The sequence below is a fragment of the Odocoileus virginianus genome, chromosome 5 (assembly GCF_023699985.2).
Source record: "Odocoileus virginianus isolate 20LAN1187 ecotype Illinois chromosome 5, Ovbor_1.2, whole genome shotgun sequence".
NCBI classification, from domain to species: domain Eukaryota; kingdom Metazoa; phylum Chordata; class Mammalia; order Artiodactyla; family Cervidae; genus Odocoileus; species Odocoileus virginianus.
The window spans coordinates 74,606,530-74,631,092 of NC_069678.1; the positions used below are offsets into that span (position 1 = coordinate 74,606,530).

A 24,563-nucleotide genomic window follows, 5' to 3' on the forward strand; every position below is an offset into this window, starting at 1 on the left:
GGGGTTGGCTTTCGGGCCCTCTTCACGCTTGGGGGCCTCCGCGGGGAAGTCCACAACCCAGGAACCAGACCTAAGGGCGGCAGTGCCCGCGACCCCGGCCTCCGCAGGCAAATAAGGGGTCCTCCCGCCGCTCTCCCGTGGGGCCCCGGCAGGGAGCTAGACTTAGCGACCCCCGCTCGGCGGCCCCGCCCCTCCCCGCTAGCCCGCGGTGACTTCAACCCTCCCCCAACGCTAGAGGGGCCCCGCCCCCTCCTCGCGGGCTAACGAGTGTCCTCGCGCGCTCGCCCCTTCCCACAGCGTGAGTGTGAGTGAGCTATCCTCCCACCTCGGCCCCCTCACCATTGTTTCCCGTCTTCACCACAAGCCCCTGAACGTAGCCCTTCTCCCATTGGTGTTTACTACCTCCCGCCCCGGTTTAACCAGTGCCCTGGGGCCCCTAGAACGAAAGGAAGGGGCACCCCCAAAGCCTTTCCTCCTCGCCTCCTACCCAGGGTCTCCTGTGCGTTTGTTCCCTACCCTCGCCCGGGTCAGGACTCCATTCAGGGCTCCGTCCCTCTCTCCCCTCCCCCTCTCCCCCCCCTCCCCTGGCTCCCTTTCTCCCTCGGCCCCCTCCCCTCAGCGGGTCCTCCTCTTTCTCTCCCCCTCTCTCCTCCCCCTCCCCATCCCTTCCCCCCCACAATGCAGTTCGCGGCGCGGCGGACATGGCGGTGGAGCCCTGAGCTCGTCGTGTCCTGGCCTCCAGCGGCGGCGGCAGTGACGGCGGCAGCGGGAGGCGGAGGGGGAGCGGGAGCCACTGAGATGAGGAGGCGCCGCGCGCGCCTGTAGCTCGCGGGCCTCGCAGGTACGGAGGTTCCGGCCGCGGCATAGCACCCGGCGCCCGAGGGGGTGTGCTCGAGGCAGGCCGGGCGGCCCCCTCTTCGCCCTCAGGTGCCGCGCCTCGCAGGTGTCGCGGTCCCGGCCCGAGCGCTTATCAGCCGCCCTCTTGGGGCCTGACACTTCTTTCTTTGCTGGATTGGGCATCGGGTGTCCCAGGGGAAGGCGGAGATGAGGGAGGTAGGGGCGGCGGCCTGGGCTTCCTGAGCAGGGCACCGGGGCGCTTTGGGACCGAACTCCACGGCGAGGTTGGGTCTCTCGGCCCCGAGCCGAAACCTTTAGACCCAGGCGGCGGATTTTGAGTTAACGGGATAGGAGTGAATATTCTCTGGGGTCCAGTAGGATTCCCTGTCCTGTGTGCCTTTTCTTTCGCCCTGGCTTTGATACAGACTACTATAACTTATAGACACACACACGCATATAATACATAATAAATATTTATTTCGGGATCGCCCTTGTCGGGAGGAGAGAAGGCAGAGGTGTCTGTGAGGATTTCGTTTCTTGCTCGCCCGCCTTCTCTCTTCCCCGCCCCCCAATCGAACGGTGGTAATGAACGCTTTTGACGTGGGAAACTGAGATTCGTATTTGTAAACAGACAGCACTCGCCGAGTGTTTTGTACGCCTCCGCGAGAGATTTCAGGTCCTTTTGGTATCCGGATTGCAAAATAATGAGATATTTAGACCTGAAAGAAAGACTTCATCGGGATTTCAAGTCGTATGTGGATGCGATGAATTACTGTTATTTTAACAATATTGATTAAATTCTTTTTAGATGATCAAATTTTTAATCAGATGAATTTTGTACCTTGCGCGAGATCTTAGTTTCGGTGTACCATGTTTCTTCGTTTTGATATATTTTTAATACAAAAGTAGTTCCTTACACATTTGACGTTCTGCTCCCTTTGTGATCTTCTTAGTGTCCAGAAATGCAATTCGAATTTTGTATTGTTGGCATGCATTTAGTAATTAGCTGGAATGGATCAGGTTACCTTTTGTTTCCAAAGATCGGCGCCCACCCCTCGCCACCCCCCCCCCCACACAAGTCTTGTAGTCCCGAAATGTGTAACACTGGGTGAAGCAGAACATACCCTGTTTCTGCTTTAAAGTAATAAGAACTATTAGTTATTAAAATTGGATAATCCCACCTGGATATGATAATTTAGACATAATGCTGTATCAGGGTGGTGAATTGTGGGATAGTTTTTTTTTTAAGTTTTTTTTTTTTGGTTTCTATCAATCAGCATGTTCTGTATGTGAGTAAAATGTACGCTGAAATTTTCTTTAGGCTCAGAACCCTTGTATATATGTATCCTTAGATATTGTTGCACTACACTGCATCCTAATATTGATTAGTCACAACTTGTAAAATTATGAAATATTTATTCATTTAGAAAACTGCTTAAGACAATGAATTTACTAGTATCTAATGTACTATGATCCTTTTATAAACAAATTTTAGAGTGCATCTTAAAAACCGTATACTTTGGGGCAGATAGGAATTTTAAGTTGTTTTAGGCTTTAAAAAGATGATATTTAATGAAAAAACAAAGCTTCCTTGAAATAATACAGAACAGGAAGTGAAAAGTTATTAACATTTAATGTTTTAAGTCTAGCAAAATCTAAATACAAAAAAATTAAAATCTGTTCATTGCCCTAGGTTGTTAGTAACAGATAAACTAACAAGATGTTATCATGAACATAAGTTTAGTTCAGTATTGTAAGTCACTTCTAACATTACGTTTAATTTTAACTAATGTAACTGGAAAAGAACAGTGTCTACATTATAATTTGAGACCTTTTTTTTTTGAATTTGAGACCTTTTTAAATAAAAATTTATATTTGTAATTATAAATGTCTCTGATTAATAAAAAGCTTTTTAAAGAGAATTTTTTTTTAGTTTTGAGTAAAGTCATTTTAGTAAGAGTAATTGGAGAACTTTCTAACCTCAAAGTTAACCTTGACATGCATAATAAGCAGGATTAATTATGTTGTATTCTTTATATAATGTCAAATCAGGATCTTTGGGTAGGAAAAGTTATGAATTTTATTTCTGCAGAAAGTTTCTGGTGTCAGAAAAGCTATAAATAAGACTTAACCTATGAATGCTGATGTCATTAAATTTTATCCTTTTTTTAAAAAAAAGACCATTTTGATAAAACAAGTTCAGTGAGATGTATTACTTCCTAATGTAAACTGCAAATGGTTGAATTAAGTTGTTACTGCAGATAGAAATATGTTCTAAAAAAGAGCAATTCTAGAAAGACTAACAGAAGGGGAAGGGATACTGTAGTAAAGCAGGATATGTAGACTTTTTCTCTTCTTATTTTTCGAGAAATTAAGATTGCTTTGCTGAACTAAGTAAATAGAATTTTTTTACACTAAACTAAGTTTATACCTGTTTTATTTCAGGCATTGTGCTAGACATGTCCGTGTATTTTTTTCACTTGTTCAGTGTAACACCCCTATGAAACCTGTTTTATAAATGAGGAATCTCTGAGTCAGATGTTGGTTAATTTGCTTAAGATCATAGAGTTAGAAAGATTGAAAGCAGCTCTGCATACTCTTCTTATTACATACGCCATGTTGCTTCTCAGATGTATCAAGAGTTCTCCCAGTTTTGTAGGAGGAACTGCCTGAGGTTGCTCATTTAATCATCAAACATTTGCGTTTGTACTTTATGCTAGACATTGCTACATTTTAGAGGTATAAACTTATTGAAGATATTTTCTTGCTTTAGGGAATTCAGTCATGTTATCAGTTCAGTCGCTCAGTCATGTCCGACTCTTTGCGACCCCATGGACTGCAGCATGCCAGGCTTAGGCTTCCCTGTCCATCACAGCTCCTGGAGCTTGCTCAAACTCATGTCCATCGAGTTGGTGATGCCATCCAACCATCTCATCCTCTGTCATCCCCTTCTCCCTCCTGCCTTCGCTATTTCCCGGCATCAGGGTCTTTTCTAATGAGTCAGTTCTTTCCATCAGGTGGCCAAAATATTGGAGTTTCAGCATCAGTCCTTCCAATGAATATTCAGGACTGATTTCATTTAGTTTAGGATTGACTGGTTTGATCTCTTCGCTGTCCAAGGGAGTCTCAAGAGTCTTCTTCAACACCACAGTTCAAAAGCATCAATCTTTTGGCACTCAATTTTCTTTATGGTCCAACTCACATCCACACATGACTACTGGAAAAACAGCTTTAACTATATGGATCTTTGTCGGCAAAGTAATGTCTCTGCTTTTTAATATGCTGTCTAGGTTGGTTATAGCTTTTCTTTCAAGGAGCAAGTGTCTTTTAATTTCATGGCTGCAGTCTCCGTCTGCAGTGATTTTGGAGCCCAAAATAAAGTCTGTCACTGTTTCCACTGTTTCGCCACCTATTTGCCATGAAGTAATGGGACCAGGTGCCATGATCTTTGTTTTTTGGATGTTGAGTTTTAAGCCAGCTTTTTCACTCTTCTCTTTCACTTTCATCAAGAGGCTCTTTAGTTCCTCTTAGCTTTCTGCCATAAGGGTGGTATCATCTGCATATCTGAATTTATTGATATTTCTCCCAGCAATCTTGATTCCAGCTTGTGCTTCAAACAGCCCAGCATTTTGCTTGATGTACTCTCCATATAAAGTAAATAAGCAGGGTGACATACTACAGCCTTGACATACTCCTTTCCTAATTTTGAACCAGTCTAGTGTTCCATGTCCGGTTCTAACTGTTGCTTCTTGACCTGCATACAGATTTCTCAAGAGGCAGACACACAATAGTCTGGTAGTTTTAAATGGGTATTTGATTTACAATGATAATAAGTAACTTACTGCATAGTTACTATTTGTTAATTTCTTTCCAAAGATCTTGGACTGTTAACTCAGTCCTCACAACAGCTTATAAATTATCAGTATTTATAGGTGAGGAAGGTAGCTGCAGAAAGACTAAATAGCTTGGATAAGATCTCAGAACTAGTTTGCTGCTGAGCCAGGAATTGAACTCTGGTGTTTAAGTCTAGAGTTAGAGCTCTTAACCATTATGCTATGTTGCACCTCAAGCTTAGGTTGTCAACATTTAGTATGCAGAGAGTGTTAAATTCAAAATAGTTACATAGGTTGTCAAAAACTATCTTGTAAGAACAGAGAGGATGAATTATACATGATGATGAAATTTAATTGCATTTTGTTAGTCTTAGCTGTACATTGTAGTTCAAATAATTTAATCATTAAAATTGATTGGTCATTAATTATTTAAGCTCAATCTTGTGCTGAGTGTTAGTTTAGGTCAGTGATATTCAAACTATGTGTGGGGAATCTTTTTGGGGTTTCTGAGTCATAATTGTTTTCATAGTAATGTTAAGAAGATTTTTCCCTTTTCATTTTCTCACCTGGAATGTAGAATGATATAGATACATGTGAAAACATTATTGCTTTGATGGCTATTGGAATGTGTAATCGTATATATATTTTCTGCTTTTGCTTTGAGATATAATTTTCAGTACCGTAAAACTCACTCTTTTAAAACATGCAGTTCAGGGACTTCCCTAGTGGTTCAGCGGTTAAGATTTCATGCTTCTAATGCAGGGAACACAGGTTTGATTCCTGGCTGGGGAACTAAGATCCCGCATTCCACGAGGTGTGGCCCCCCAAAAAAAGCATGCAGTTTTCAGTGTATGTTCATAAGCTTATGTAACCATCACCATTATTTAATTACAGAACATTTCATCTTCCTTCAAGAAACCCTGTGCCCTTTAGCAATCACCCTGCATTCCGCCCCCCCCCCCCCCAAGCTTTTGGCAACCACTGAACTGCTTTTCTGTCTTTGAAATTGCCTACTTTGGACATTTCATATAAGTAGAATCATATAACATGTGGCTTTTTGTGCCTGGTTTCTTTCACTGAAGCATAATGTTTTCAAGGTTCATCCATAATATATCGTGTATTAGCACTTCATTCCTTTTTATGGTTGAATAATACTACATTGTATGGAATGTATTCTATGGCGATACCACATTGTTTATCCATCATTTGATAGACATTTGGGTTTTTTCCACTTTTTGGCTATTACAAATACTGTTGCTTTGAACATTCATGTATAAGTTTTTGTGTGGATATATGTTTTAATTTCTCTTGGATATCTACCCAGGAGTGGAATTGCTGAGGGTTTTGATACATTTATGTTTATCTTTATGGAGGACCTGCCGAACTATATTCCCGAGAGGCTTCACTATTTTTTATTTTCACTAGTAATATATGAGTTCTAATTTCTACCCATCCTCACCAACACTTGTTATTGTCCATCTTTTAAATTATAGCTATCTAATTGGTGAAGTGGTATCTCATTGTGGTTTTGATTTGCAGTTCCTTAATGACTAACGATGTTGAGCATCTCTTCATATGTCTGTTGGCTTTTTGTATATTTTATTGGGAGAAATGTCTATTTAAATTCTTTGCTCATTTAAAAAATTGGATTATTTGTCTTATTGTTATAAGAGTTTTTTATATATTCTGGATATTAGATCCTTGTTAGATAAATGATATGCAAAAATGTTCTCCCCTTTTGTGAATTGTCTATTCATTTTCTTTTTCAAATGTAAGAATTGTGGCAAAATAAGCATAAAAGTTACCATTTTAATCATTATTAAGTGTATATTCAGTGATATTAGGTACATTCACAGCATTGCACAAATCACCACCACCATCCATGTTCAGAACTTTTTCCTTTTTCCTGTTCTGTGCCCACTAAGCAATAACTCTTCATTCCCTCCTCCCCTCAGTCCCTAGCAGCCATCATTCTACTTTCTGTTTCTATGACTTTGACTACTGTATGTAATTAGAGTCATATGATATCTGTCCTTTTGTGACTTGTTTAGTTCATTTAGCACAGTGTCTTCAAGGTTCTTCTATTGTCTAGTATGTGTCAGAATTTCCTTCCTTTTTAAGGCTGAATAATGTTCTGTTGTCTTTATGTATATACCATATTTTGTTTTTCCAGTCATCTGTTGATAGACACTTTGGTTGCTTCTGTGTTTTGGCTTTTGTGAATAATGCTGCTGTGAATATGGGCATACAAATAGCTGTTTGGGTTCCTGCTTTCTGTTCTTTGGAAATATACCTAGAAGTGGAATTGCTGGATTATGTGGTAAATCTTTGTTTAATTTTTTGAGGAATTGCCATTTTGTTCATTTACTGGAGTGTTTCTTCAAGCACCCAAGTTTTAGGTTTTGATAAAGTTATATTTATTTTTTCTTGTGCTTCCAGAGTCATGTATAAGATAAGCAAAGATTATAAAAATTTACACCTATGTTTTCTTCTGACAGTTTTGTAATTTTAGCTTTTACATTTAGTTCTTTGACCCATTTTTAGTTACTTTTTATATGTGCTGTGAGGTAGAGGTCCAACTTCATTCTTTTTCATTCAGCTGTCCAGTTGTCCCAGCATCATGTATTGTTAAGACTGTTATTTCCCTTGTTGAATGGTCTTGGCATCATTGTTGAAATCAGTTGACCACAAATGTCTCTGTTTATTTCTGGATTCTCAATTGATTCTGGAGTCTCCATTGATTTGTATGTCTGTGCTTATATCAGTACCACCCCCCCCACCACCCCCCAGTCTTGATTAATGTAGCTTTGTAGAAAGTTTGAAGTTGGAAAATTGAAGTTGAGGTTGTGAGTTCTCCAACTTTCCTTTTCTTTTTCAACATTGTTTTAGCTGTTCTTGAAGTGAAGTCACTCAGTCGTGTCCGACTCTTTGCGACCCCATGGACTGTAGCCTACCAGGCTTCTCTCTCCATGGGATTTTCCAGACAAGAGTACTGGAGTGGTTTGCCATTTCCTTCTCCAGGGGATCTTCCTGACCCAGGGATCAAACCCCAGGTCTCCTGCATTGCAGGCAGACGCTTTGGCTGTTCTTAGTCCCTTGCATTTCCATGTGAATTTTAGGATCTGTGTGTCAGTTTTTGAAGAAAACCTTGTATTTCTTTTGTTAAGTTTTTTCCTGAGTATTTTATTCTTTTTGAAGCAATTGTAAATGGAATTTTGTACTCTTCTTTGCTAGTGGATAGAAATACAATTGATTTTTGTATGTTGATCCTGGATAGCACCCTTGCTAGGCTAATTTATTAGCTCTAATTACTTTTTTGTAGATTCCTTAGGACTTTATATATGAGATCATGTCATCTGCAAATATAGATCGCTTTATTTCTTCCTTTCCATTCTGGATGCCTTTTATTTCTTTTTCTTACCTAATTGCCCTGGCTAGTACACTATTGAATATAAGTAAAGACAGTAGGGAATTTATTGGCGATCCAGTAGATACGACTTGGTGCTTTCACTTCCACAGTCCAGGTTTAACCCCTAATTGGGGAAGTAAGATCCCACAAGCTGCACAGCCTAAATAAATAAATAACATTAAAACGAAGTGAAGACAACAGATATCCTTGTCTTGTTTCTGTTCTTAGAGGAGAAAACATTTAGTCCTTCACCTTTAAGTGTGATGTCACATGAGGTTTTTCTGTCAGATTGACGAGAGTTTCTTTCTATTCCTAGTTTGTTGAGTTTTTTTTTTTACTGTAAAAGGACATGAGATTTTATCAAATCCTTTTTTCCTATCAGTTGAAACAACTGTGTGGTTTTTGTCCTTTATTAATATGGTGCATTACATTGATTGGTTTTCATCTTGAACCAAACTTGTATTCCTAGGTTAGAATACACCCAGGTATATAACCTTTCATTGCTGGATTTGGTTTGCTAGAATTTGTTGAGGATTTTATATCTATTTTCATAAGAGACATTGGTGTATAGCTGTCTTGTAATTTATGGATTTGGTACTAGGGTAATACTGGCCTTATAGAGTAAGTTAATAGTGTGTTCTTGTATTTGAAAAATTTCTCAGTTTTAATATCTAATGGTATTAAGTACGAATAGCTAAGTACACAAAAACAAAAGTCCTTTGGATTCTTGGTAATTTTTTGAAGTATAAATGCATCCTGAGGTCAAAAAGTTTGAAAACTGCTGGTTTAGGCTAAAGACATACCCTAGTGCCCAAGCAATGAACCAAAAAATATGTCTCTTCTTTCTTGTCATAAACCAGTCCCATTTGTGTCATTTTACTCAAGTCATACACTCAAGGTGTCTCAATAAATAAAGTGAAAACACTACCAGACTGTGTTAACTTTACAGATGTGAAAAGATAAATGAATGGGCATATTAGACATATATATGTTAGCTAATGCTGTATCTTCAAATCTTTTTTTAAACTGAAAATTTTGTAAGAGCTGCAGGACTTTTATAGCCACTTATGGTATTGTTATGAGTGTCTTGTATTCTGTCATACAGGTAAAAAATGGCTAGTTTGTGTTTGTAAATTGTGTTTATGCTTTCTGTGATAGTACCAGTTTTATTTTATTTTATTTTTTTGATAGTACCAGTTTTAAACCAATGATTCTCGCTGTATGAGAGGTACACTTCCTTAGGAAGGTATTTCATAATTACTTTGAAAGGTCTCTTAAACCACTCACAGCTAGCCTTTCCCATCCCCCATTCTTGTGTTCCTCTTTACTTCTATTGGACATGTATTCTATTTCTTGGATGTGTTAGAAAAAAAACCGAGAACCATTATTATAAGTAGCTTTTTTTCCTCACACTGCTCCCTTAAAGCCAGAAAACCAGACCCATGTTTTCCTAATTAGTGTCTATCCTCCTCTACAACTTCTCTTAAGACTGGTACTCTACTGGCTGCTTCTTACCTGACTTTGTCATTTCAATCTAGGAACTTCTATGTCACTCCCCTGTATTCACTGATACTTTGGTATAATTCTTCATATCATATCAGGCAGTTGGAAGCGTAACATTGAAGGTTACCTAACATCTTAACTTCATTTTTCCTTAATTTCTGTATTCCAGTGGTATTCAACTTTCTTTGACACGGCTACTCATATGGTTCAGAAATGGTTCTACTTCTGACCAAAATCTCCTTAATATCTTGTATACATCTTTCTCACTTCTTTAGTTTTCTCACCTATCCCTGATCTTTTTGTATAACCTCTTTTGAGTTTTATCCCTCCCTTTCACCAGTATCATCACTGTTGTGTTCTCTTCAGTTCAGTTCAATCGCTCAGCCCTGTCTGACTTTTTGCGACCCCATGCCAGGCTTCCCTGTCCATCACCAACTCCCGGAACTTAACTCAAACTCAAGTCTATCGAGTTGGTGTTGCCATCCAGTACCCTATTGAAATATTCATTCTGTTAATCGCCTACCCAGAATGAATTTGAATATCTGCAAACTGTATAAGCTAGTAGACTGGTGTTTAATGTGTGTAGTGAGGCCTTTAGCCCAGCCGGGCAGTACTTCAGTCGGGCTTCTTCCCCGTCTCTCGCTGTTGGGCTTGGTTTTCTCTGATCGAAAGTCCTCTGCTGCCCTCTGCCTTTCTCAGTTAGTGCGGGCCTTCTGTTTCATAGAACAGTGTTAGAAAACTTACTTTCCCCACAGTTCTTTCAGGTGCTAATAGGTTGTCCTGGCAAAAATTGTTTTTTAGTCAAATAAATCTGGAAAATGTTGCAAATTAGATCTTTCTCTTAGAGATTTGCAGTGCTTATTACCATACCAAAGCATCTTCTGGGAAGAAATCCATTTATCTTCAACACAGCTTTTCCCTGTCCACAATCCCAGCAAAATTGCTTGTAATAAGATCCTAAATAACCTCCTAATACTTTTTAATAATAATCAGTAATTACTTTTACTTACTTTAGTAGCATCTCTTTTTCCTCTCATCTCTGTCTTCCTCTTCTGCAGAAGTTAATCTGAAGCAGAAATTGTGCCACTCTTCTGCTTATAATCTATGGCTTCTCTTTGCTAAAGTCTAAACTTGACTCGGTATGTAAATGTGTGTACTAATTTACATTCCCAGTTCATCTCCTGTATTCATCATTATGCATGCTATTTTGCATCCTAAAAAACTTGTTAAAATTTTATAAATGTATTTTGTCTAGTATATACAGATCTTATTCCTTCTTACTCCCTTTCTCAAGTGAAAAATTCTTTCACAGCTCAATTACCTTTATGATGAACACTTTTTCTTAGGCTCTTTCCTCAGGGTTTCCTTAACGTATGTCATGTAATATTGTCATTATTTGTTTATATGACTGTCTCCTCTTTTATACATGAGACTATTCTATTATCTTTGTATTCCCAGCTTTTAACTGAACACCTTTCGTGTTAATGTTGACAGTCTTTGTTAAAACACAGTCCATGTTTATATTTGTTTATCTGAACAAGTGCAGGCCCAGCTACATAATTTGCAGGACATATTGAGAAATAAAAATGTAAAGTCCCTAGTTCAGAAGGCAGGAAAAAGTGCTGTTAAAGTTACTAAAACGTAAAATTTTTTTCTTTCTTTGATCTTTCTCTTAGCTTGTTATGTTTATTTACTTTTTAATGTCATTCTAAATAAAGAACAGTTGAAATTGTTGAATTATCAATATTAAACATGAATTTTACTCTTCATCTTTATATTGTACAATGCCAGCTTTAAATGCAAATATATGATTATTTAACTCTTATGTGAAATTGATGGTATTTCATAGCTTATACATGTATATTTCATTCTTACCAGAACAGGGAAAACACTGTGTAAAACTTACTCAACTGTTTTTATTTAGTTTCTTATACTTGCACATTCTACCAACAGTCTCTACCTTTGATTTGGCAGAACTGAAAGGTAAAGGACCTGTGGCTTCTTCCCTCTTTCTCTTTCCTTCTGTTGTCACTTTTATCATAAGTGGTTAGTTAATACAGGGAAGTAACAAAAAGACCTGATAGACTTTTTGGTAATTCATGTTTCTTAGAATCGATTGCCTTTCCTCTGTGAAGAAAGTTCTATTTTAAATAGAAAATACGACTTCTTGGGCTGTTCCTATCCTTGCTTACCTAGCTGTAGACAACATGCTTACTTTATATCCCTTTGAGTTTTGCTAAACTCCCTCACATCATGGATCCACTGATACTGTGTGTTCACAGGGCATCACCAAAACTGTAAGAGCAAAGTAGAAAGGAATGGCAGATAGACGCTTTGCATGTATCTCTTCTGCTCTTTTGCCTCTTCCTTTGTCCCACTAGACTTCACTATGAAACACAAATTCAAAGATAAAGTTATTAAGAATATCAAGTTGATGACAGGAGAGCTTTAAATCAAGCATAGTGTCTTTCTGAGTATGGAGCCCTGTTTAACTGCACAGATCACATGACCATGAAATTAGCCCGGAACAAAAGGACTGGAGGAAATAGTAACATGCGTGGAGACAAAGAGATTGCCTTATTTCACCTTGTCCTAATGTGATAAGCCCTGTTGCTACTGCTTTATTTTGAGGTATTCTGAGGGTTGTGTTCCTTATTGCCTTGAAATTAGGTGTAGCCGTGTGGCCTATTTTTTGGCAAATGAAAAATGTGAATGAAGGCAACCTAGTGCTATTCCTTCTGCCTCTGTTTTGCTAATATGGGAGGTGAGATGAGATTAAAGCAGCTTGGGTGCTGAACCAGTGCATGAAGGACAGCTGCCTTAGAGTTACCTTAATTCCAAAAGCATTTTGCATGAGTTGTTAAATCAATTTATGTTATGATAAGCATTAGTTGTAGGAGTTGTTATCACAGCATAACCTGGCCCATTCCAAATGGTGTGAAATTTCAAAATGAGTGTGGTATTAGAAGCACAAGCATTGGAGGGCCAGCACAGTTATATATCACAGTTTTTGGACCTATGGGACAAGCTAAGTCTCCTCAGCAAACAACACTTAAAAAGTGTTAGCTACATTATTATACACGAATACCCAAAAGCTGCTTGATACTGGAGGAATGAGGAACTTTCTGGTGTATGTAACATCACAGAACTCTTCCTATAGATAGAGCTCAAGTTTATAAGGAAAAAGAGGAAAGGCTGGCTTGGATAATTAGGGAATCCAGATGATCTCCATATCTCAGGGGAAAAAACTCAAAAAACAATTGGTGACCTCAAGCTATTTTTTTTTTTTAATTTTTTTTTTTTTAGGCAAATGTTCACTTTAATCATAAGTGTGAATTACTTATTTTCACATTAACATATTTCATAAACCAAGAACTAGGTATTATATACATTTTTAATGGTTAAAATTCAGAGAATTTTTATTAAAAAGTGATCAGGAGCTGGTTGAAATTTTCACTGTAAATAAAAAAACATCTATTATTATTTTATTCACAGTGAATGCATATTTTAATCAACAAATTGCTAGTGAAAAGAAGCATGACCTCAGCTTCTTTGACCAGTGGCCAAAAAAGCTTACCTAGATGAACATAGAAGGAAAAGACTTGAGTAGGGAGGGTGGTTCAGGATGGGGAACACATGTAAATCCATGGCTGATTCATGTCAATGTATGGCAAAAACCACTATAATATTGTAAAGTAATTAGCCTCCAAATAATAAAAATAAATGAAAAAAATAAAAAAAAAATTAAAAAAAAGAAAAGACTTGAGTAATCTAGAAAACCTAGCTAATGGGGATTTAGGTGAAGATTTAGGTAATTTAGTTTAGAAATCCATTTATTTACAAAACTGAATTTTCGAGAATGGGGTGTGGTTCTACATGCCTTTGATCATAAAATCTGTGTCAGTTGATTTACCCACATAAAAAGTTATGCTTTTTTAACCTTTAGCTATTTTAGAGTTGATTAACGTTTAAAAATCGAGCTTTGTGATACTTTATATAAGCTTAATACACATTGTTTTGACTTTTTGAGTTAAAATTTTTTTTTATTGTGGTAAAGGATCAAAGTGAAAGTGGTTCAGTTGTGTCCGAATCTTTGTGACCCCGTGGACTGTATAGTCTCTGGGCCAGAATACTGGAGTGGGTAGCCTTTCCCTTCTCCAGGGGATCTTCCCAACCCAGGGATCAAACCCAGGTCTCCTGCATTGCAGGCGGATTCTTTACCAACTGAGCCACAAGGGAAGCCCAAGAATACTGGAGTGGGTAGTCTATCCCTTCTCCAGGGAATCTTCCTGACCCAGGAATCGAAACGGGGTCTCCTGCGTTGCAGGTGGATTCTTTACCAACTGAACTATCAGGGAAGCCATAATGTGGTAAAGGATACATAACATTAAGTTTACTGTTTAACCTTTTTAAGTGTACAGCTCAATGACATTAGAACATTCACAATGTTGTGTAACTATCACCACTATTTATTTCCAGAGTTTTTTTTTTTTAATCATCCCAAACAGAGACTCTACCCATTAAACAACGACTCCCTATTTCCCACACCCCCAGCCCCTGATAACTTCTGTTCTACTTTCTGTTCCTATGAATTTACTAATTCTCAATCTTATACAATTGGAATCATACAATGTCTGTCCTTTTGTAAGTGGCTTATTTAGCATGATGTCCTTGAAGTTCATCCATGTTGTAGCATGTGTCAGAATTTCCTTCCTTTAAATGGCTGAGAAATATTCTGTTGTATGTATATATCCCAATTTGTTTATCCATTCTTCTGTTAATAGATGCTTGGTTGCTTCTACCCTTTGGCTGTTGTGAATAGTATTGCAGTGAACATGATGTTCAAATATCTGAGTCTCTACTTTCAGTTCTTTTGAATATATGCCTACGATCAGAATTGCTGGATCATATGGCAATTCCATGTTTAAGTTTTTGAGGAACTTCCAACTGTTTTCTGCATCAGCTGCATTATTTTAGTTTCACCAGCAATTGCATGAGAATTCCCACTTGTTTTGTTTTTGCTTTTGTTGCCTTTGCTTTTGGTATCAAATCCAAAAAATCACTGCCAAGGTGGATGTCAAGGATGAAAGTTTAAATTTTGATGAAGTCCAATTTATCTATTTTTTTCTTTTGTCCATGCCCTTGATGTCATATTTAGAAAATGTTGCCAAACTATGAAGATTTATAGTTTTTATGTGGTTATATGTATGTATATGTTTGTGTAACTTAGTGTATAAGGTATAGTTTTAGTATAGGGGTTAAATTTAGATCTTTGTCCTTTTGTTTTTATCCTTCAGTTATTTACTTCTGAAAATACAAGCGTATATATTCTTTTTCTTACAATAAGTTAGGTTACTATGCATGCCTGTGTATATTACTTTTTTTTTTTCACTTAGCAGTGTATTTTCAGTATCGCTCCATAGCAGAATAGAGATTTCCTCATTTTGTTTTACATCTGTATGGTTATATATTTTGTTTTATGATAATTTTTCTGTAATTTTTCAAGTGACTCAAATGGTCATTTGTGTTCTTTCCCTGTCTGCTCTTTTTACATTTAGTGTCTTGTCTTATTTGATCCATTTTGAGATAATTTTTGTAACTGGCAGAAGGTCAGGATCCAGCTTCATTCCTTTGAACAGAAATGAATTCAGGAAATACAGGAATACGTCCATCACCATTTGTCCTTACCCCTATTCAGTACTATCAGCATTGTCAAGTTGAATGACCATGTGTGTGATGATCTATTTATTGGTTCTGTTCCATTGTATGTTTTTCTTATTCAATTATCAGACTGTTTTGGTTATTATAGCTTTGTGTAGAAAGCTTTGAAGTAATAAAGTGTTACTCTTCTAACTTATTTTTATTTTTTTAGATTGTTTTGCCTATTTAGAGTCCTTTGAAATTCCATATGACTTTTAGGATGGGTTTTTCTATTTCTGCAAAAAATGCCGTTGTGGTTTTGATAATGACTGCATTGAATCTATAGATCACTTTGGGTAGTAGAGGCATCTTAACAGTATGGTTAACAAGGTAAGTCATTGGCATTGACTTAAGTGAAGGAAACAAATGGGTGAGTGCACAGTGGGCTGCAGTTTATATTTGCCAGTCTCCAGCTTTGGCAGTTCTGGGGACTCTTGACCTTAATTTTGTGACCCCATGGACTGTAGCCCACCAGGCTTCTCTGTTCATGGAATTTTCCAGGCAAGAATACTGGAATAGGTATCCATTCCCTTCTCCAGGGGATCCTCTAACCCAGGGATCAAACCGAGGTCTCTTGCATTGCAGGCTGATTCTTTACCGTCTGAGCCACCAGGGAAGCCCAGTAACAAAGGGAAAGAAAGAAAAAAAGTGAAGTCGCTCAGTCGTGTCCTACTCTTTGCTACCCCGTGGACTGTAGCCTACCAGGCTCCTCAGTCCATGGAATTTTCCAGGCAAGAGTTGCCATTTCCTTCTCCAGGGAATCTTCCCAACCCAGGGATCGAACCTGGGTCTCCCGAATTGCAGGCAGACACTTTACTGTCTGAGCCACCACAGGGTGGAGTATGTAATTCTTCTAAAGTGAATGATAAACATTGTAAAATGTGTGTTTTCCAGTCTTCTCTTGGGCTGTAGGACACATGAACTTAGACTTTTTCTTGTTTCTGACTCCTTAGTTACCACAGGTAGTGATCAGAGTTTGAAAAGAGAAGAGCAAGAAAGAGGTAGGCAGGGAAGGTAGGCTGGAAGGAATCTGTGAACCTGCGATGTTGCTGCGTTTAAGTGTTTAATTTCTTTCAGTAATGTTTCATAGTTTTCAGTATACTAATTTTTTTGCCTCCTTGGTTAAATTTATTCTTAGGTATTTATTCTTTTTGATGCTATTGTAAGTGGGATTGTTTTTTAAATTTCTTTATGGATTTTTCATTGCTATTGTATAGCATTCTTTGTGTTTTGTTTATAAACTTACGGAATTTATTAGCTCTGATTTTGTGTGTATTTTTAGGATTATTTTATGATTTAAGATCATATCATCTGCAAACAGGTGATTTTACTTCTTTCCCAGTTTGGATTTCTTTTATTTCTTTTACTTGCCTAAGTGCTCTGGCTGGAACTTCTAGTACCTTGTTAAATAGAAGTGACAAAGCAGATGTTTTTTCTGGATCTTAGGGGGAAATTTTTAAAATCTTTCATGGGTTATGATATTAGTTGTGTGTTTTTTATTTTGCTTTAGGTTTTTTTGTTGTTGTTGCTAGCTGGCCTTTACCATGTTGAAGAAGTTCCTTTCTATTACTAGTTTATCATGAAAAGGTGCTGGATTTTGTCAAATGCTTCCTTCTGTGTCAGTTGAGATGATCATGTAATTTTTCTTTTCCTTCAATCTATTAATGTGGCTTATCACATTGATTGATGTTTCATGTGTTCAATCACCTGAAGATATATTCCGAAGATAAATCTTACTTGGTCTTAATTGGTCATGGTGTATAACCCTTTTAATATGCTCCTAAATTTGGTTTGCTTGTATTTCATTGATGATTTTTTTGCATGTGTGTTCATAGAATCAGAGTAACACTGGCCTCATAGAATCAGTTAGGAAGTGTTCCCTCCTTTGCAGTTTTTTGGAAGTATGAGAAGGATTGATGTTAATTCTTTACATATTGAATAGACTTCAGTGGTATAGCCTTCTGATTCTGAGTTTTTTTGTTGAGGGATTTTTGATTATTTATTCAGTCTACTTGTTATAGGTGTATTCTGGTTTTATATTTGTTCTCGACCCAGTTTTGGTAATTTGTGTGTTGGTAGGAATTTGTCATCCCATCTACCTTATCCAGTTTGTTGATGTACAGTTGTTCATAGAATTATTTTATGGTCCTTATTTAAAAAATTATATTAAATATCCTTTTGTTTTCATTTGAAAATTTGTGGTAAAATAATACATTATTTTTTAAAAATACATTGTTTTCATTTGTCTTGAAGTATTTTCTAATTGTCCTTGTGCTTTCTTCTTTCACTCATTGGTTGGTTGAGTCCATTGTTTAGCTTCACATATTTGTGAATTTTCCAGTTTTTTCCTATTAACTGATTTGATTTCTAATTTCAGTCTGTTGTGATAAGAAAAGATAATTTGTATAATTTCAGTCTTTTTAAATTTATTAAGACTTGTTTTGTGGCCTAACAAAATAGTCTGTCCTTGAGTATGTTCCTTATATACTTGAGAGGACTGTGTATTCTGCTGATGTTGTTTTGAGTCATCAGGATCTATCTGTTAGGTCTCATTGTACAGTGTTATTTAAGTCCTCTGTTTCCTTATTGGTTTTCTGTCTGGTTGCTCTAACCATAGGTATCTTCCCTGTAGCTCGGACAGTAAAGAATCTGTCTGCAATGCAGGAGACCTGGGTTCGATCCCTGGGTTGGGAAGATCCTCTGGAGAAGGGGATGGCAATCCATTCCAGTATTCTTGCCTGGAGAATCCCATGGAGAGAGGAGCCTGGCGGGCTATAGTCCATGGAGTTGTAAAGAGTCGGACACGACTGAGCGACTGACACTACTCCTACTACTACTGCTCTAACCATTGTTGAAAGATAGATGTTAAAGTCTCCAATTAATGTATTTACTTATTTAATTGAAGTGTAGTTGATTTACAATGTTGTTAATTTTTGCTATACAACAAAGTGACTCAGTTATATATATATATACACACACACACACACATTTTTTTTTTTTTTTTTTTATGGTAGTCTTGTTTATCTCACAAGACCTACAAAAATTGCAGGGGGAAAGTGCTCTATAGCCCCTCCGCAAGGGCGGGGGGCGAATACACACATTCTTTTTAATATTGTTTTCTATTGTGTTTTATCCAAGGATATTGAATATAGTTCCCTGTACTATAAAGTAAAACCTTTTTTTCTGTCTACTCCATATGTAACAGTTTGCATCTATTAATCCCAAACTTCTAGTCCATCCCCCCACACACAGTCCCTTTTCCCTTGGCAACCACAGGTCCATTCTCTATGTCTTTGTGTCTGCTTCTGCTTCATAGTTAGGTTCATTTGTGTTATATTTTAGATTGTACACACACACACACAGACACACACACACACACATAAGTGATATCATACAATATTTGTCTTTTTCTGACTTCCTCCAGGTAGTATGATAATCTCTAGTTGCATCCATGGCATTATTTATTTTGTTCTATGAATGAATAGTATTCCATTATATATATGTACTACATCTTTAAAAAAATTTTTTTATTGGAGTACAGTTGATTTACAATGTTGTATCGATGTCAGGTGTACAGCAAAGTGAATCAGTTTTACATATACATATATCCACTCTTTTTTTAAGATTCTTCTCTCATATAAGTTGTTACAGAGTATTGAGTAGAGTTTCTTGTGCTATACAGCAGGTTCTTATTAGCTCTCTATTTTATATATAGTACTATGTATATGTCAGTCCCAGTCTCCCGATTTATCCCTCCTGTCCCTCCCCCCATCCCCAGGTAATCATAAGTTTGTTTTCTCTATTTGTAACTCTGCTTCTGTTTTTTAAATAAGTTTATTTGTACAGCCCCTTTTTGTTTAGGTTTCAGATATAAGTGATATCATATAATGTTTGTTTTTCTGTGCCTGACTTACTTCACACAGTATGTCAATCTCTGGGCTGCAAATGGCATCAGTTCAGTTCAGTTGCTCAGTTGTATCCAACTCTTTGTGACCCCATGGGCTGCAGCATACCAGGCCACCCTGTCCATCACCAACTCCTGGAATCTACTCAAGCACATGTCCATTGAGTCAGTGATAACCATCCAAACATCTCATCCTCTGTCGTCCCCTTCTCCCACCTTCAATCTTTCCCAGCATCAAGATCTTTTCAAATGAGTCACTTCTTCACATCAGGTGGCCAAAGATTGGAGTTTCAGCTTCAGCATCAGTCCTTCCAATGAATATTCAGGATTGGTTTCCTTTAGGATGGACTGGTTGGATCTCCTTGCAATCCAAGGGACTCTCAAGAGTCTTCTCCAACAACACAGTTCAAAAGCATCAATTCTTTGGTGCTCAGCTTTCTTTATAGTCCAACTCTCACATCTGTTCATGACCACTGGAAAAACCATAGCTTTGAGTAGATGGACCTTTGTTGGCAAAGTAATGTCTCTGCTTTTTAATATGCTGTCTAGGTTGGTCATAACTTTTCTTCCAAGGAGCAGGCATCTTTTAATTTCATGGCTGCAGTCACCATCTCCAGTGATTTTTGGACCCAAAGGAAATAAACTCTGTCACTGTTTCCCCATCTATTTGCCACGAAGTGATGGGACCAGATACTATGATCTTAGTTTTCTGAATGTTGGGTTTTAAGCCAACTTTTTCACTCTCGTCTTTCACTTTCATCAAGAGGCTCTTTAGTTCTTCTTCACTTTCTGCCATAAGGGTGGTGTCATTTGCATATCTGAGGTTATTGATATTTCTTCTGGCAATCTTGATTCCAGCTTGTGATTCATCCAGCATGGTATTTCTCATGATGTACTCTGCATACAAGTTAAATAAGCAGGGTGACAATATACAGCCTTGACATACTTCTTTCCCAATTTAGAACCAGTCTCTTGTTCCATGTCCAGTTCTAACTGTTGCAAATGGCATAATGCTGTTCTTTTTAATGGCCAATTAATATTCCCTTGCATATGTGTACCACTATTCATCCATTCATTTGTGGATGGTCATTTAGGTTGTTTCCATGCCTTGACTATGGTGAATAGTGCTGCTGTGAAGATATGAATGCATGTATCTTTTGAATTATAGCTTTGTCTAGGTATATGCCCTGGATTGGGATTGCTGGATCCTATGGTAGCTCTTTTACAGTTTTAAATAGCACAACTGGAATTCTGTCACCTCCACTGGCTTTGTTCATAGTAATGCTTTCTAAGGCCCACTTGACTTCACACTCCAGGATGTCCATCTCTAGGTGAGTGAGCACACCACCATGGTTACCTGGGTCGTTAAGACCTTCTTTGTATGGTTATTCTGTGTATTCTTGCCACCTCTCCTTAGCCTCTTCTGCTTCTGTTAGGTCCTTCCTGTTTCTGTCCTTTTATGGTGCCCATCCTTGCATGAAATGTTCTCTTGATATCTCCAGTTTTCTTGAAGAGATCTCTAGTCTTTCCCATTCTGTTGTTTTCTCTATGTCTTTGAATTGTTCACTTAAGAGGGCCTTCTTATCTCTCCTTGCTATTTTCTGGAACTCTGTGTTCAGTTGAGTATGTTCAAACTGCCATATAGTTCAGCTCATTTCACATGCTAGCAAGGCTATGCTCAAAGTCCTTCAAGCTAGGCTTCAGTAGTATGGGAACTGAGAACTTGCAGATGTTCAAGCTCGATTTATTCAGAGAAGGTAGAGGAACCAGAGATCAAATTGCCACCATTCGTTGGATGATGGAGAAAGCAAGGGAATTCCAGAAAAACATCTGCTTCATTGTGTGAATCACAACAAACTGTGGAAAATTATTAAAGAGATGGGAGTACCAGACTACCTTACTTGTCTCCTGAGAAATCTATGTGCAGGCCAAGAAGCAACAGTTAGAACTGGACATGGAACAACAGACTGGTTCAAAATTGGGAAAGGATTACGACAAGGCTATATATTGTCACCCTGCTTATTTAACTTATATGCAGAGTACATCATGGGAAATAACCATGCTGGATGAATCACAAGCTGGAATCAAGATTGCTGGGAGAAATATCAACAACCTCAGATATGCAGGTGATGCCAATTTAATGGCAGAAAGTGAAGAGGAACTAGAGAGCCTCTTGATGAGGGTGAAAGAGAGTGAAAAAGCTAGCTTGAGATTCAACATAAAAAAGCCAAGATCGTGGCATTTGGTCCCATCACTTCATGGCAAATAGAAGGGGAAAAAGTGGAAGCAGAGACAGATTTTATTTTCTTGGATGCCAAAATCACTGCAGCAGCTGTGAAATTAAAAGACGTTTGCTCCTTGGAAGGAAAGTTATGACAAACCTAGACAGTAAACTGAAAGCAGAGACATCACTTTGCTGACAAAGGTCCTTATAGTTAAAGCTGTGGTTTTCTAGTAGTCATGTATGGATGTGAGAATTGGATTATAAAGAAGGCTGAATGCTGAAGAATTGATGCTTTTGAATTGTAGTGCTGGGGAAGATTCTTAAGAGTCCCTTGGACAGCAAGATCAAACCAGTAAATCCTAATGGTAATCAACCCTGAATACTCACTGGACAGACTGATGCTGAAGTACCAATACTTTGGCCACCTGATGGTGAAGAGCTGGCTCATTGGAAAAGACTCTGATGCTGGGAAAGATTGAAGAGAAAAGGAGAAGGGGGCAGCAGAGGATGAGAAGGCTAGATAGCATCACTGATTCAATGGACATGAATTTGAACAAACTTTGGGAGATGGTGGAGGACAGAGGAGGCTGGTGTGCTGCAGTCGATTTGGTTGGACACAACTTAGTGACTGAACAACAACAAACAAATGGTAGCTCTATTTTTGGTTTTCTGAGGAACTTCCATATTATTTTCCAAAGTGGCTGCACCAGCTTGTATTCCCATCAACAGTGTTGGAGGGTTCCCTTTTGTCTTCACGCTCTCTAGCATTTGTTATTTGTAGACTTTTTGATGATGGCCATTCTGACTTGTGTGAGGTGGTACCTCATTATAGTTTTGATTAACATTTCTCTGATAATTAGTGAAGTTGAGCATCTTTTCATGTGCATTTTGGCCATCTGTATGTCTTGTTTGGAGAAATGTCTATTTTAGATCTTCTGTTCATTTTTTGATTGGGTTGTTTGTTTTGATGTTATATGAACTATTTGTATAATTTGGAAATTAAGCCCTTGTCGGTCTCATCATTTGCAAATATTTTTTCCAATTCTGTAGGTTGTCTTTTTGTTTCATTTATGGTTTCCTTTGGTATGCCAAGGCTTGTAAGTTTGATTAGGTCCCATTTGTTTATTTTCATTTTTATTTATGTTGCATTAGGAGACTGATCTAAAGAAATACTGATATGATTTATGTCAGAGACTATTTTACTCATGTTTTCTTCTGGGATTTTTATGATGTTAATGTCTAAAATGTTTAAGCCTTTAAGTCATTTTGAGTTTATTTCTGTGTATGGTGAGAGGTTGTGTTCTAACTTTATTGATTTATATGTGGCTGTCCAACTTTCCCAACACCACTTAAAAAAATTATTCATTTTTATTTATTTATTCTTGTGGCACATGGGATCTTTAGTTGCAGCAAGCAAAGTCTTAGTTATGGCATGTGGGATCCAGTTCCCCTACTAGGAATTGAACCTGGGCCCGCCGCATTGGGAGCACAGAGTCTTAGTTGATAGACCACCAAGGAAATCCTCTAACATCACTGTCTTTTATCCCACTGTATATTCTTGGTTCCTTTGTTGACAATTAATTGACAGTAGATGTGTGGGTTTATTTTTGGGCTCTGTGTTCTATTCCATTGATGCATATGTCTTTTTTTGGTGCCAATACCATGCTGTTTTGATGACTGTCGCTTTGTAGTATTATCTGAAGTCTATGGTGGTTATGCTTCCTGCTTCATTCTTTTTCTTCAGGATTGCTTTGGCAATTCTGGTCTTTTTTTGGTTACATATAAATTTTAGGATTATTTGTTCTAGTTCTGTGAAAAATGTCGTGGGTAGTTTGATAGGGATCCAGCCATTGTCATAGAACTGCTTATTTCTCTTTTCAATTTTGTTAATTTTTGCTTCCTATTTTGGGGACTCTGTTATTAGGTTCATATATGTTTATAATTATTTCATGCTTTTGCTGGATTAATCTTTTTATCAGTGTATAATGCCCTTCTTTGTCTGTTGTTACCTGTTTTGACTTAAAGTATGTTTTTTCCTGACAATTATATAGCCAGTTCAGCTCTATATTGATTACTGTTTTCATGGAATATCTTTTTCCAGACTCTGCTTTCAACCTCTGCTTCTGTCTCTAAAGTGAATCTCTTATAGATAGATGATAGATGGCTCATATGTTTTTTAATTTAGTTTTCCAATCTTCGCCTTTAATTGAAGAGGCTAATTCATTTACATTTAAAGTAATTATTTACTTATTTATTTTTGGCTTTGTTGGGTCTTCATTGTGTGGACTTTTTCTCTAGTTGAGGCAAGCAGAGGCTATTCTCTAGTTGTGGTGTGTGGGCTTCTCATTGCAGTGGCTTCTCTTGTTGCAGAGCACAGGCTCTAGGGTACACGGGCTTCAGTAGTTGCAATTCTTGGGCTCTAGAGCACAGCGTCAGTAGTTGTGGCACATGGGCTTAGTTGCTCTGCAGCATATGGGATCTTCCCAGATCAGGGATCGAACCGATGTCTCCTGCCTGGCAGGTGGATTCTTTACCATTGAGCTTTGTTTTCTTGGGCTCCAAAATCACTGCAGATGGTGACTGCAGTCATGAAATTAAAAGACGCTTGCTCCTTGAAAGAGGGCTTTCCTGATAGCTCAGTTGGTAAAGAATCTACCTGCAATGCAAAAGACCCCAGTTTGATTCCTAGGTTGGGAAGATCTGCTGGAGAAGGGATAGGCTACCCACTCCAGTATTCTGGCCTGGAGAATTCCAAGGACTGTACAGTCCATGGGGTTGCAGAGAGTCAGACACGACTGATCAACTTTCACTTTCCTTTTCCTTGGAAGAAAAGCTATGACAAACAGACAGCATATCAAAAAGCAGAGACATTACTTTGCCAACAACAGTCCATCTAGTCAAAGCTGTGGTTTTTCCAGTAGTCATGTTATGGATGTGAGAGTTGGACCATAAAGACAGTTGAGTGGCGGTAAGAATTGATGCTTTTGAACTGTGGTGTTGGAGAAGACTTAAGAGTCCCTTGGACTGCAAGGAAATCCAACCAGTCCATCCTAAAAGAAAACAGTCCTGAATATTCATTGGAAAGACTGATACCAAAGCTGAAGCTCCAGTACTTTGGCTACCTAATGGGAAAAACTGACTCATTGGAAAAGA

General features: G+C 38.0%; 1 protein-coding gene across 7 annotated transcripts in view; it reads left to right on the top strand.

Moving 5' to 3' along the window:
• Window positions 1-685: 685 nt before the first annotated feature.
• TUT4 (terminal uridylyl transferase 4) overlaps window positions 686-24,563 on the top strand; it is a 128,908-nt gene continuing 105,030 nt past the window's right edge. For 6 of the 7 annotated variants that reach the window (XM_020871444.2, XM_020871447.2, XM_020871445.2 and 3 more), the window contains exon 1: window positions 686-841. The gene's annotated coding sequence lies outside the window, so the exon portion shown is untranslated. The remainder of the gene's footprint in view (window positions 842-24,563) is intronic. The other variant, XM_020871450.2, reaches the window with a different exon arrangement.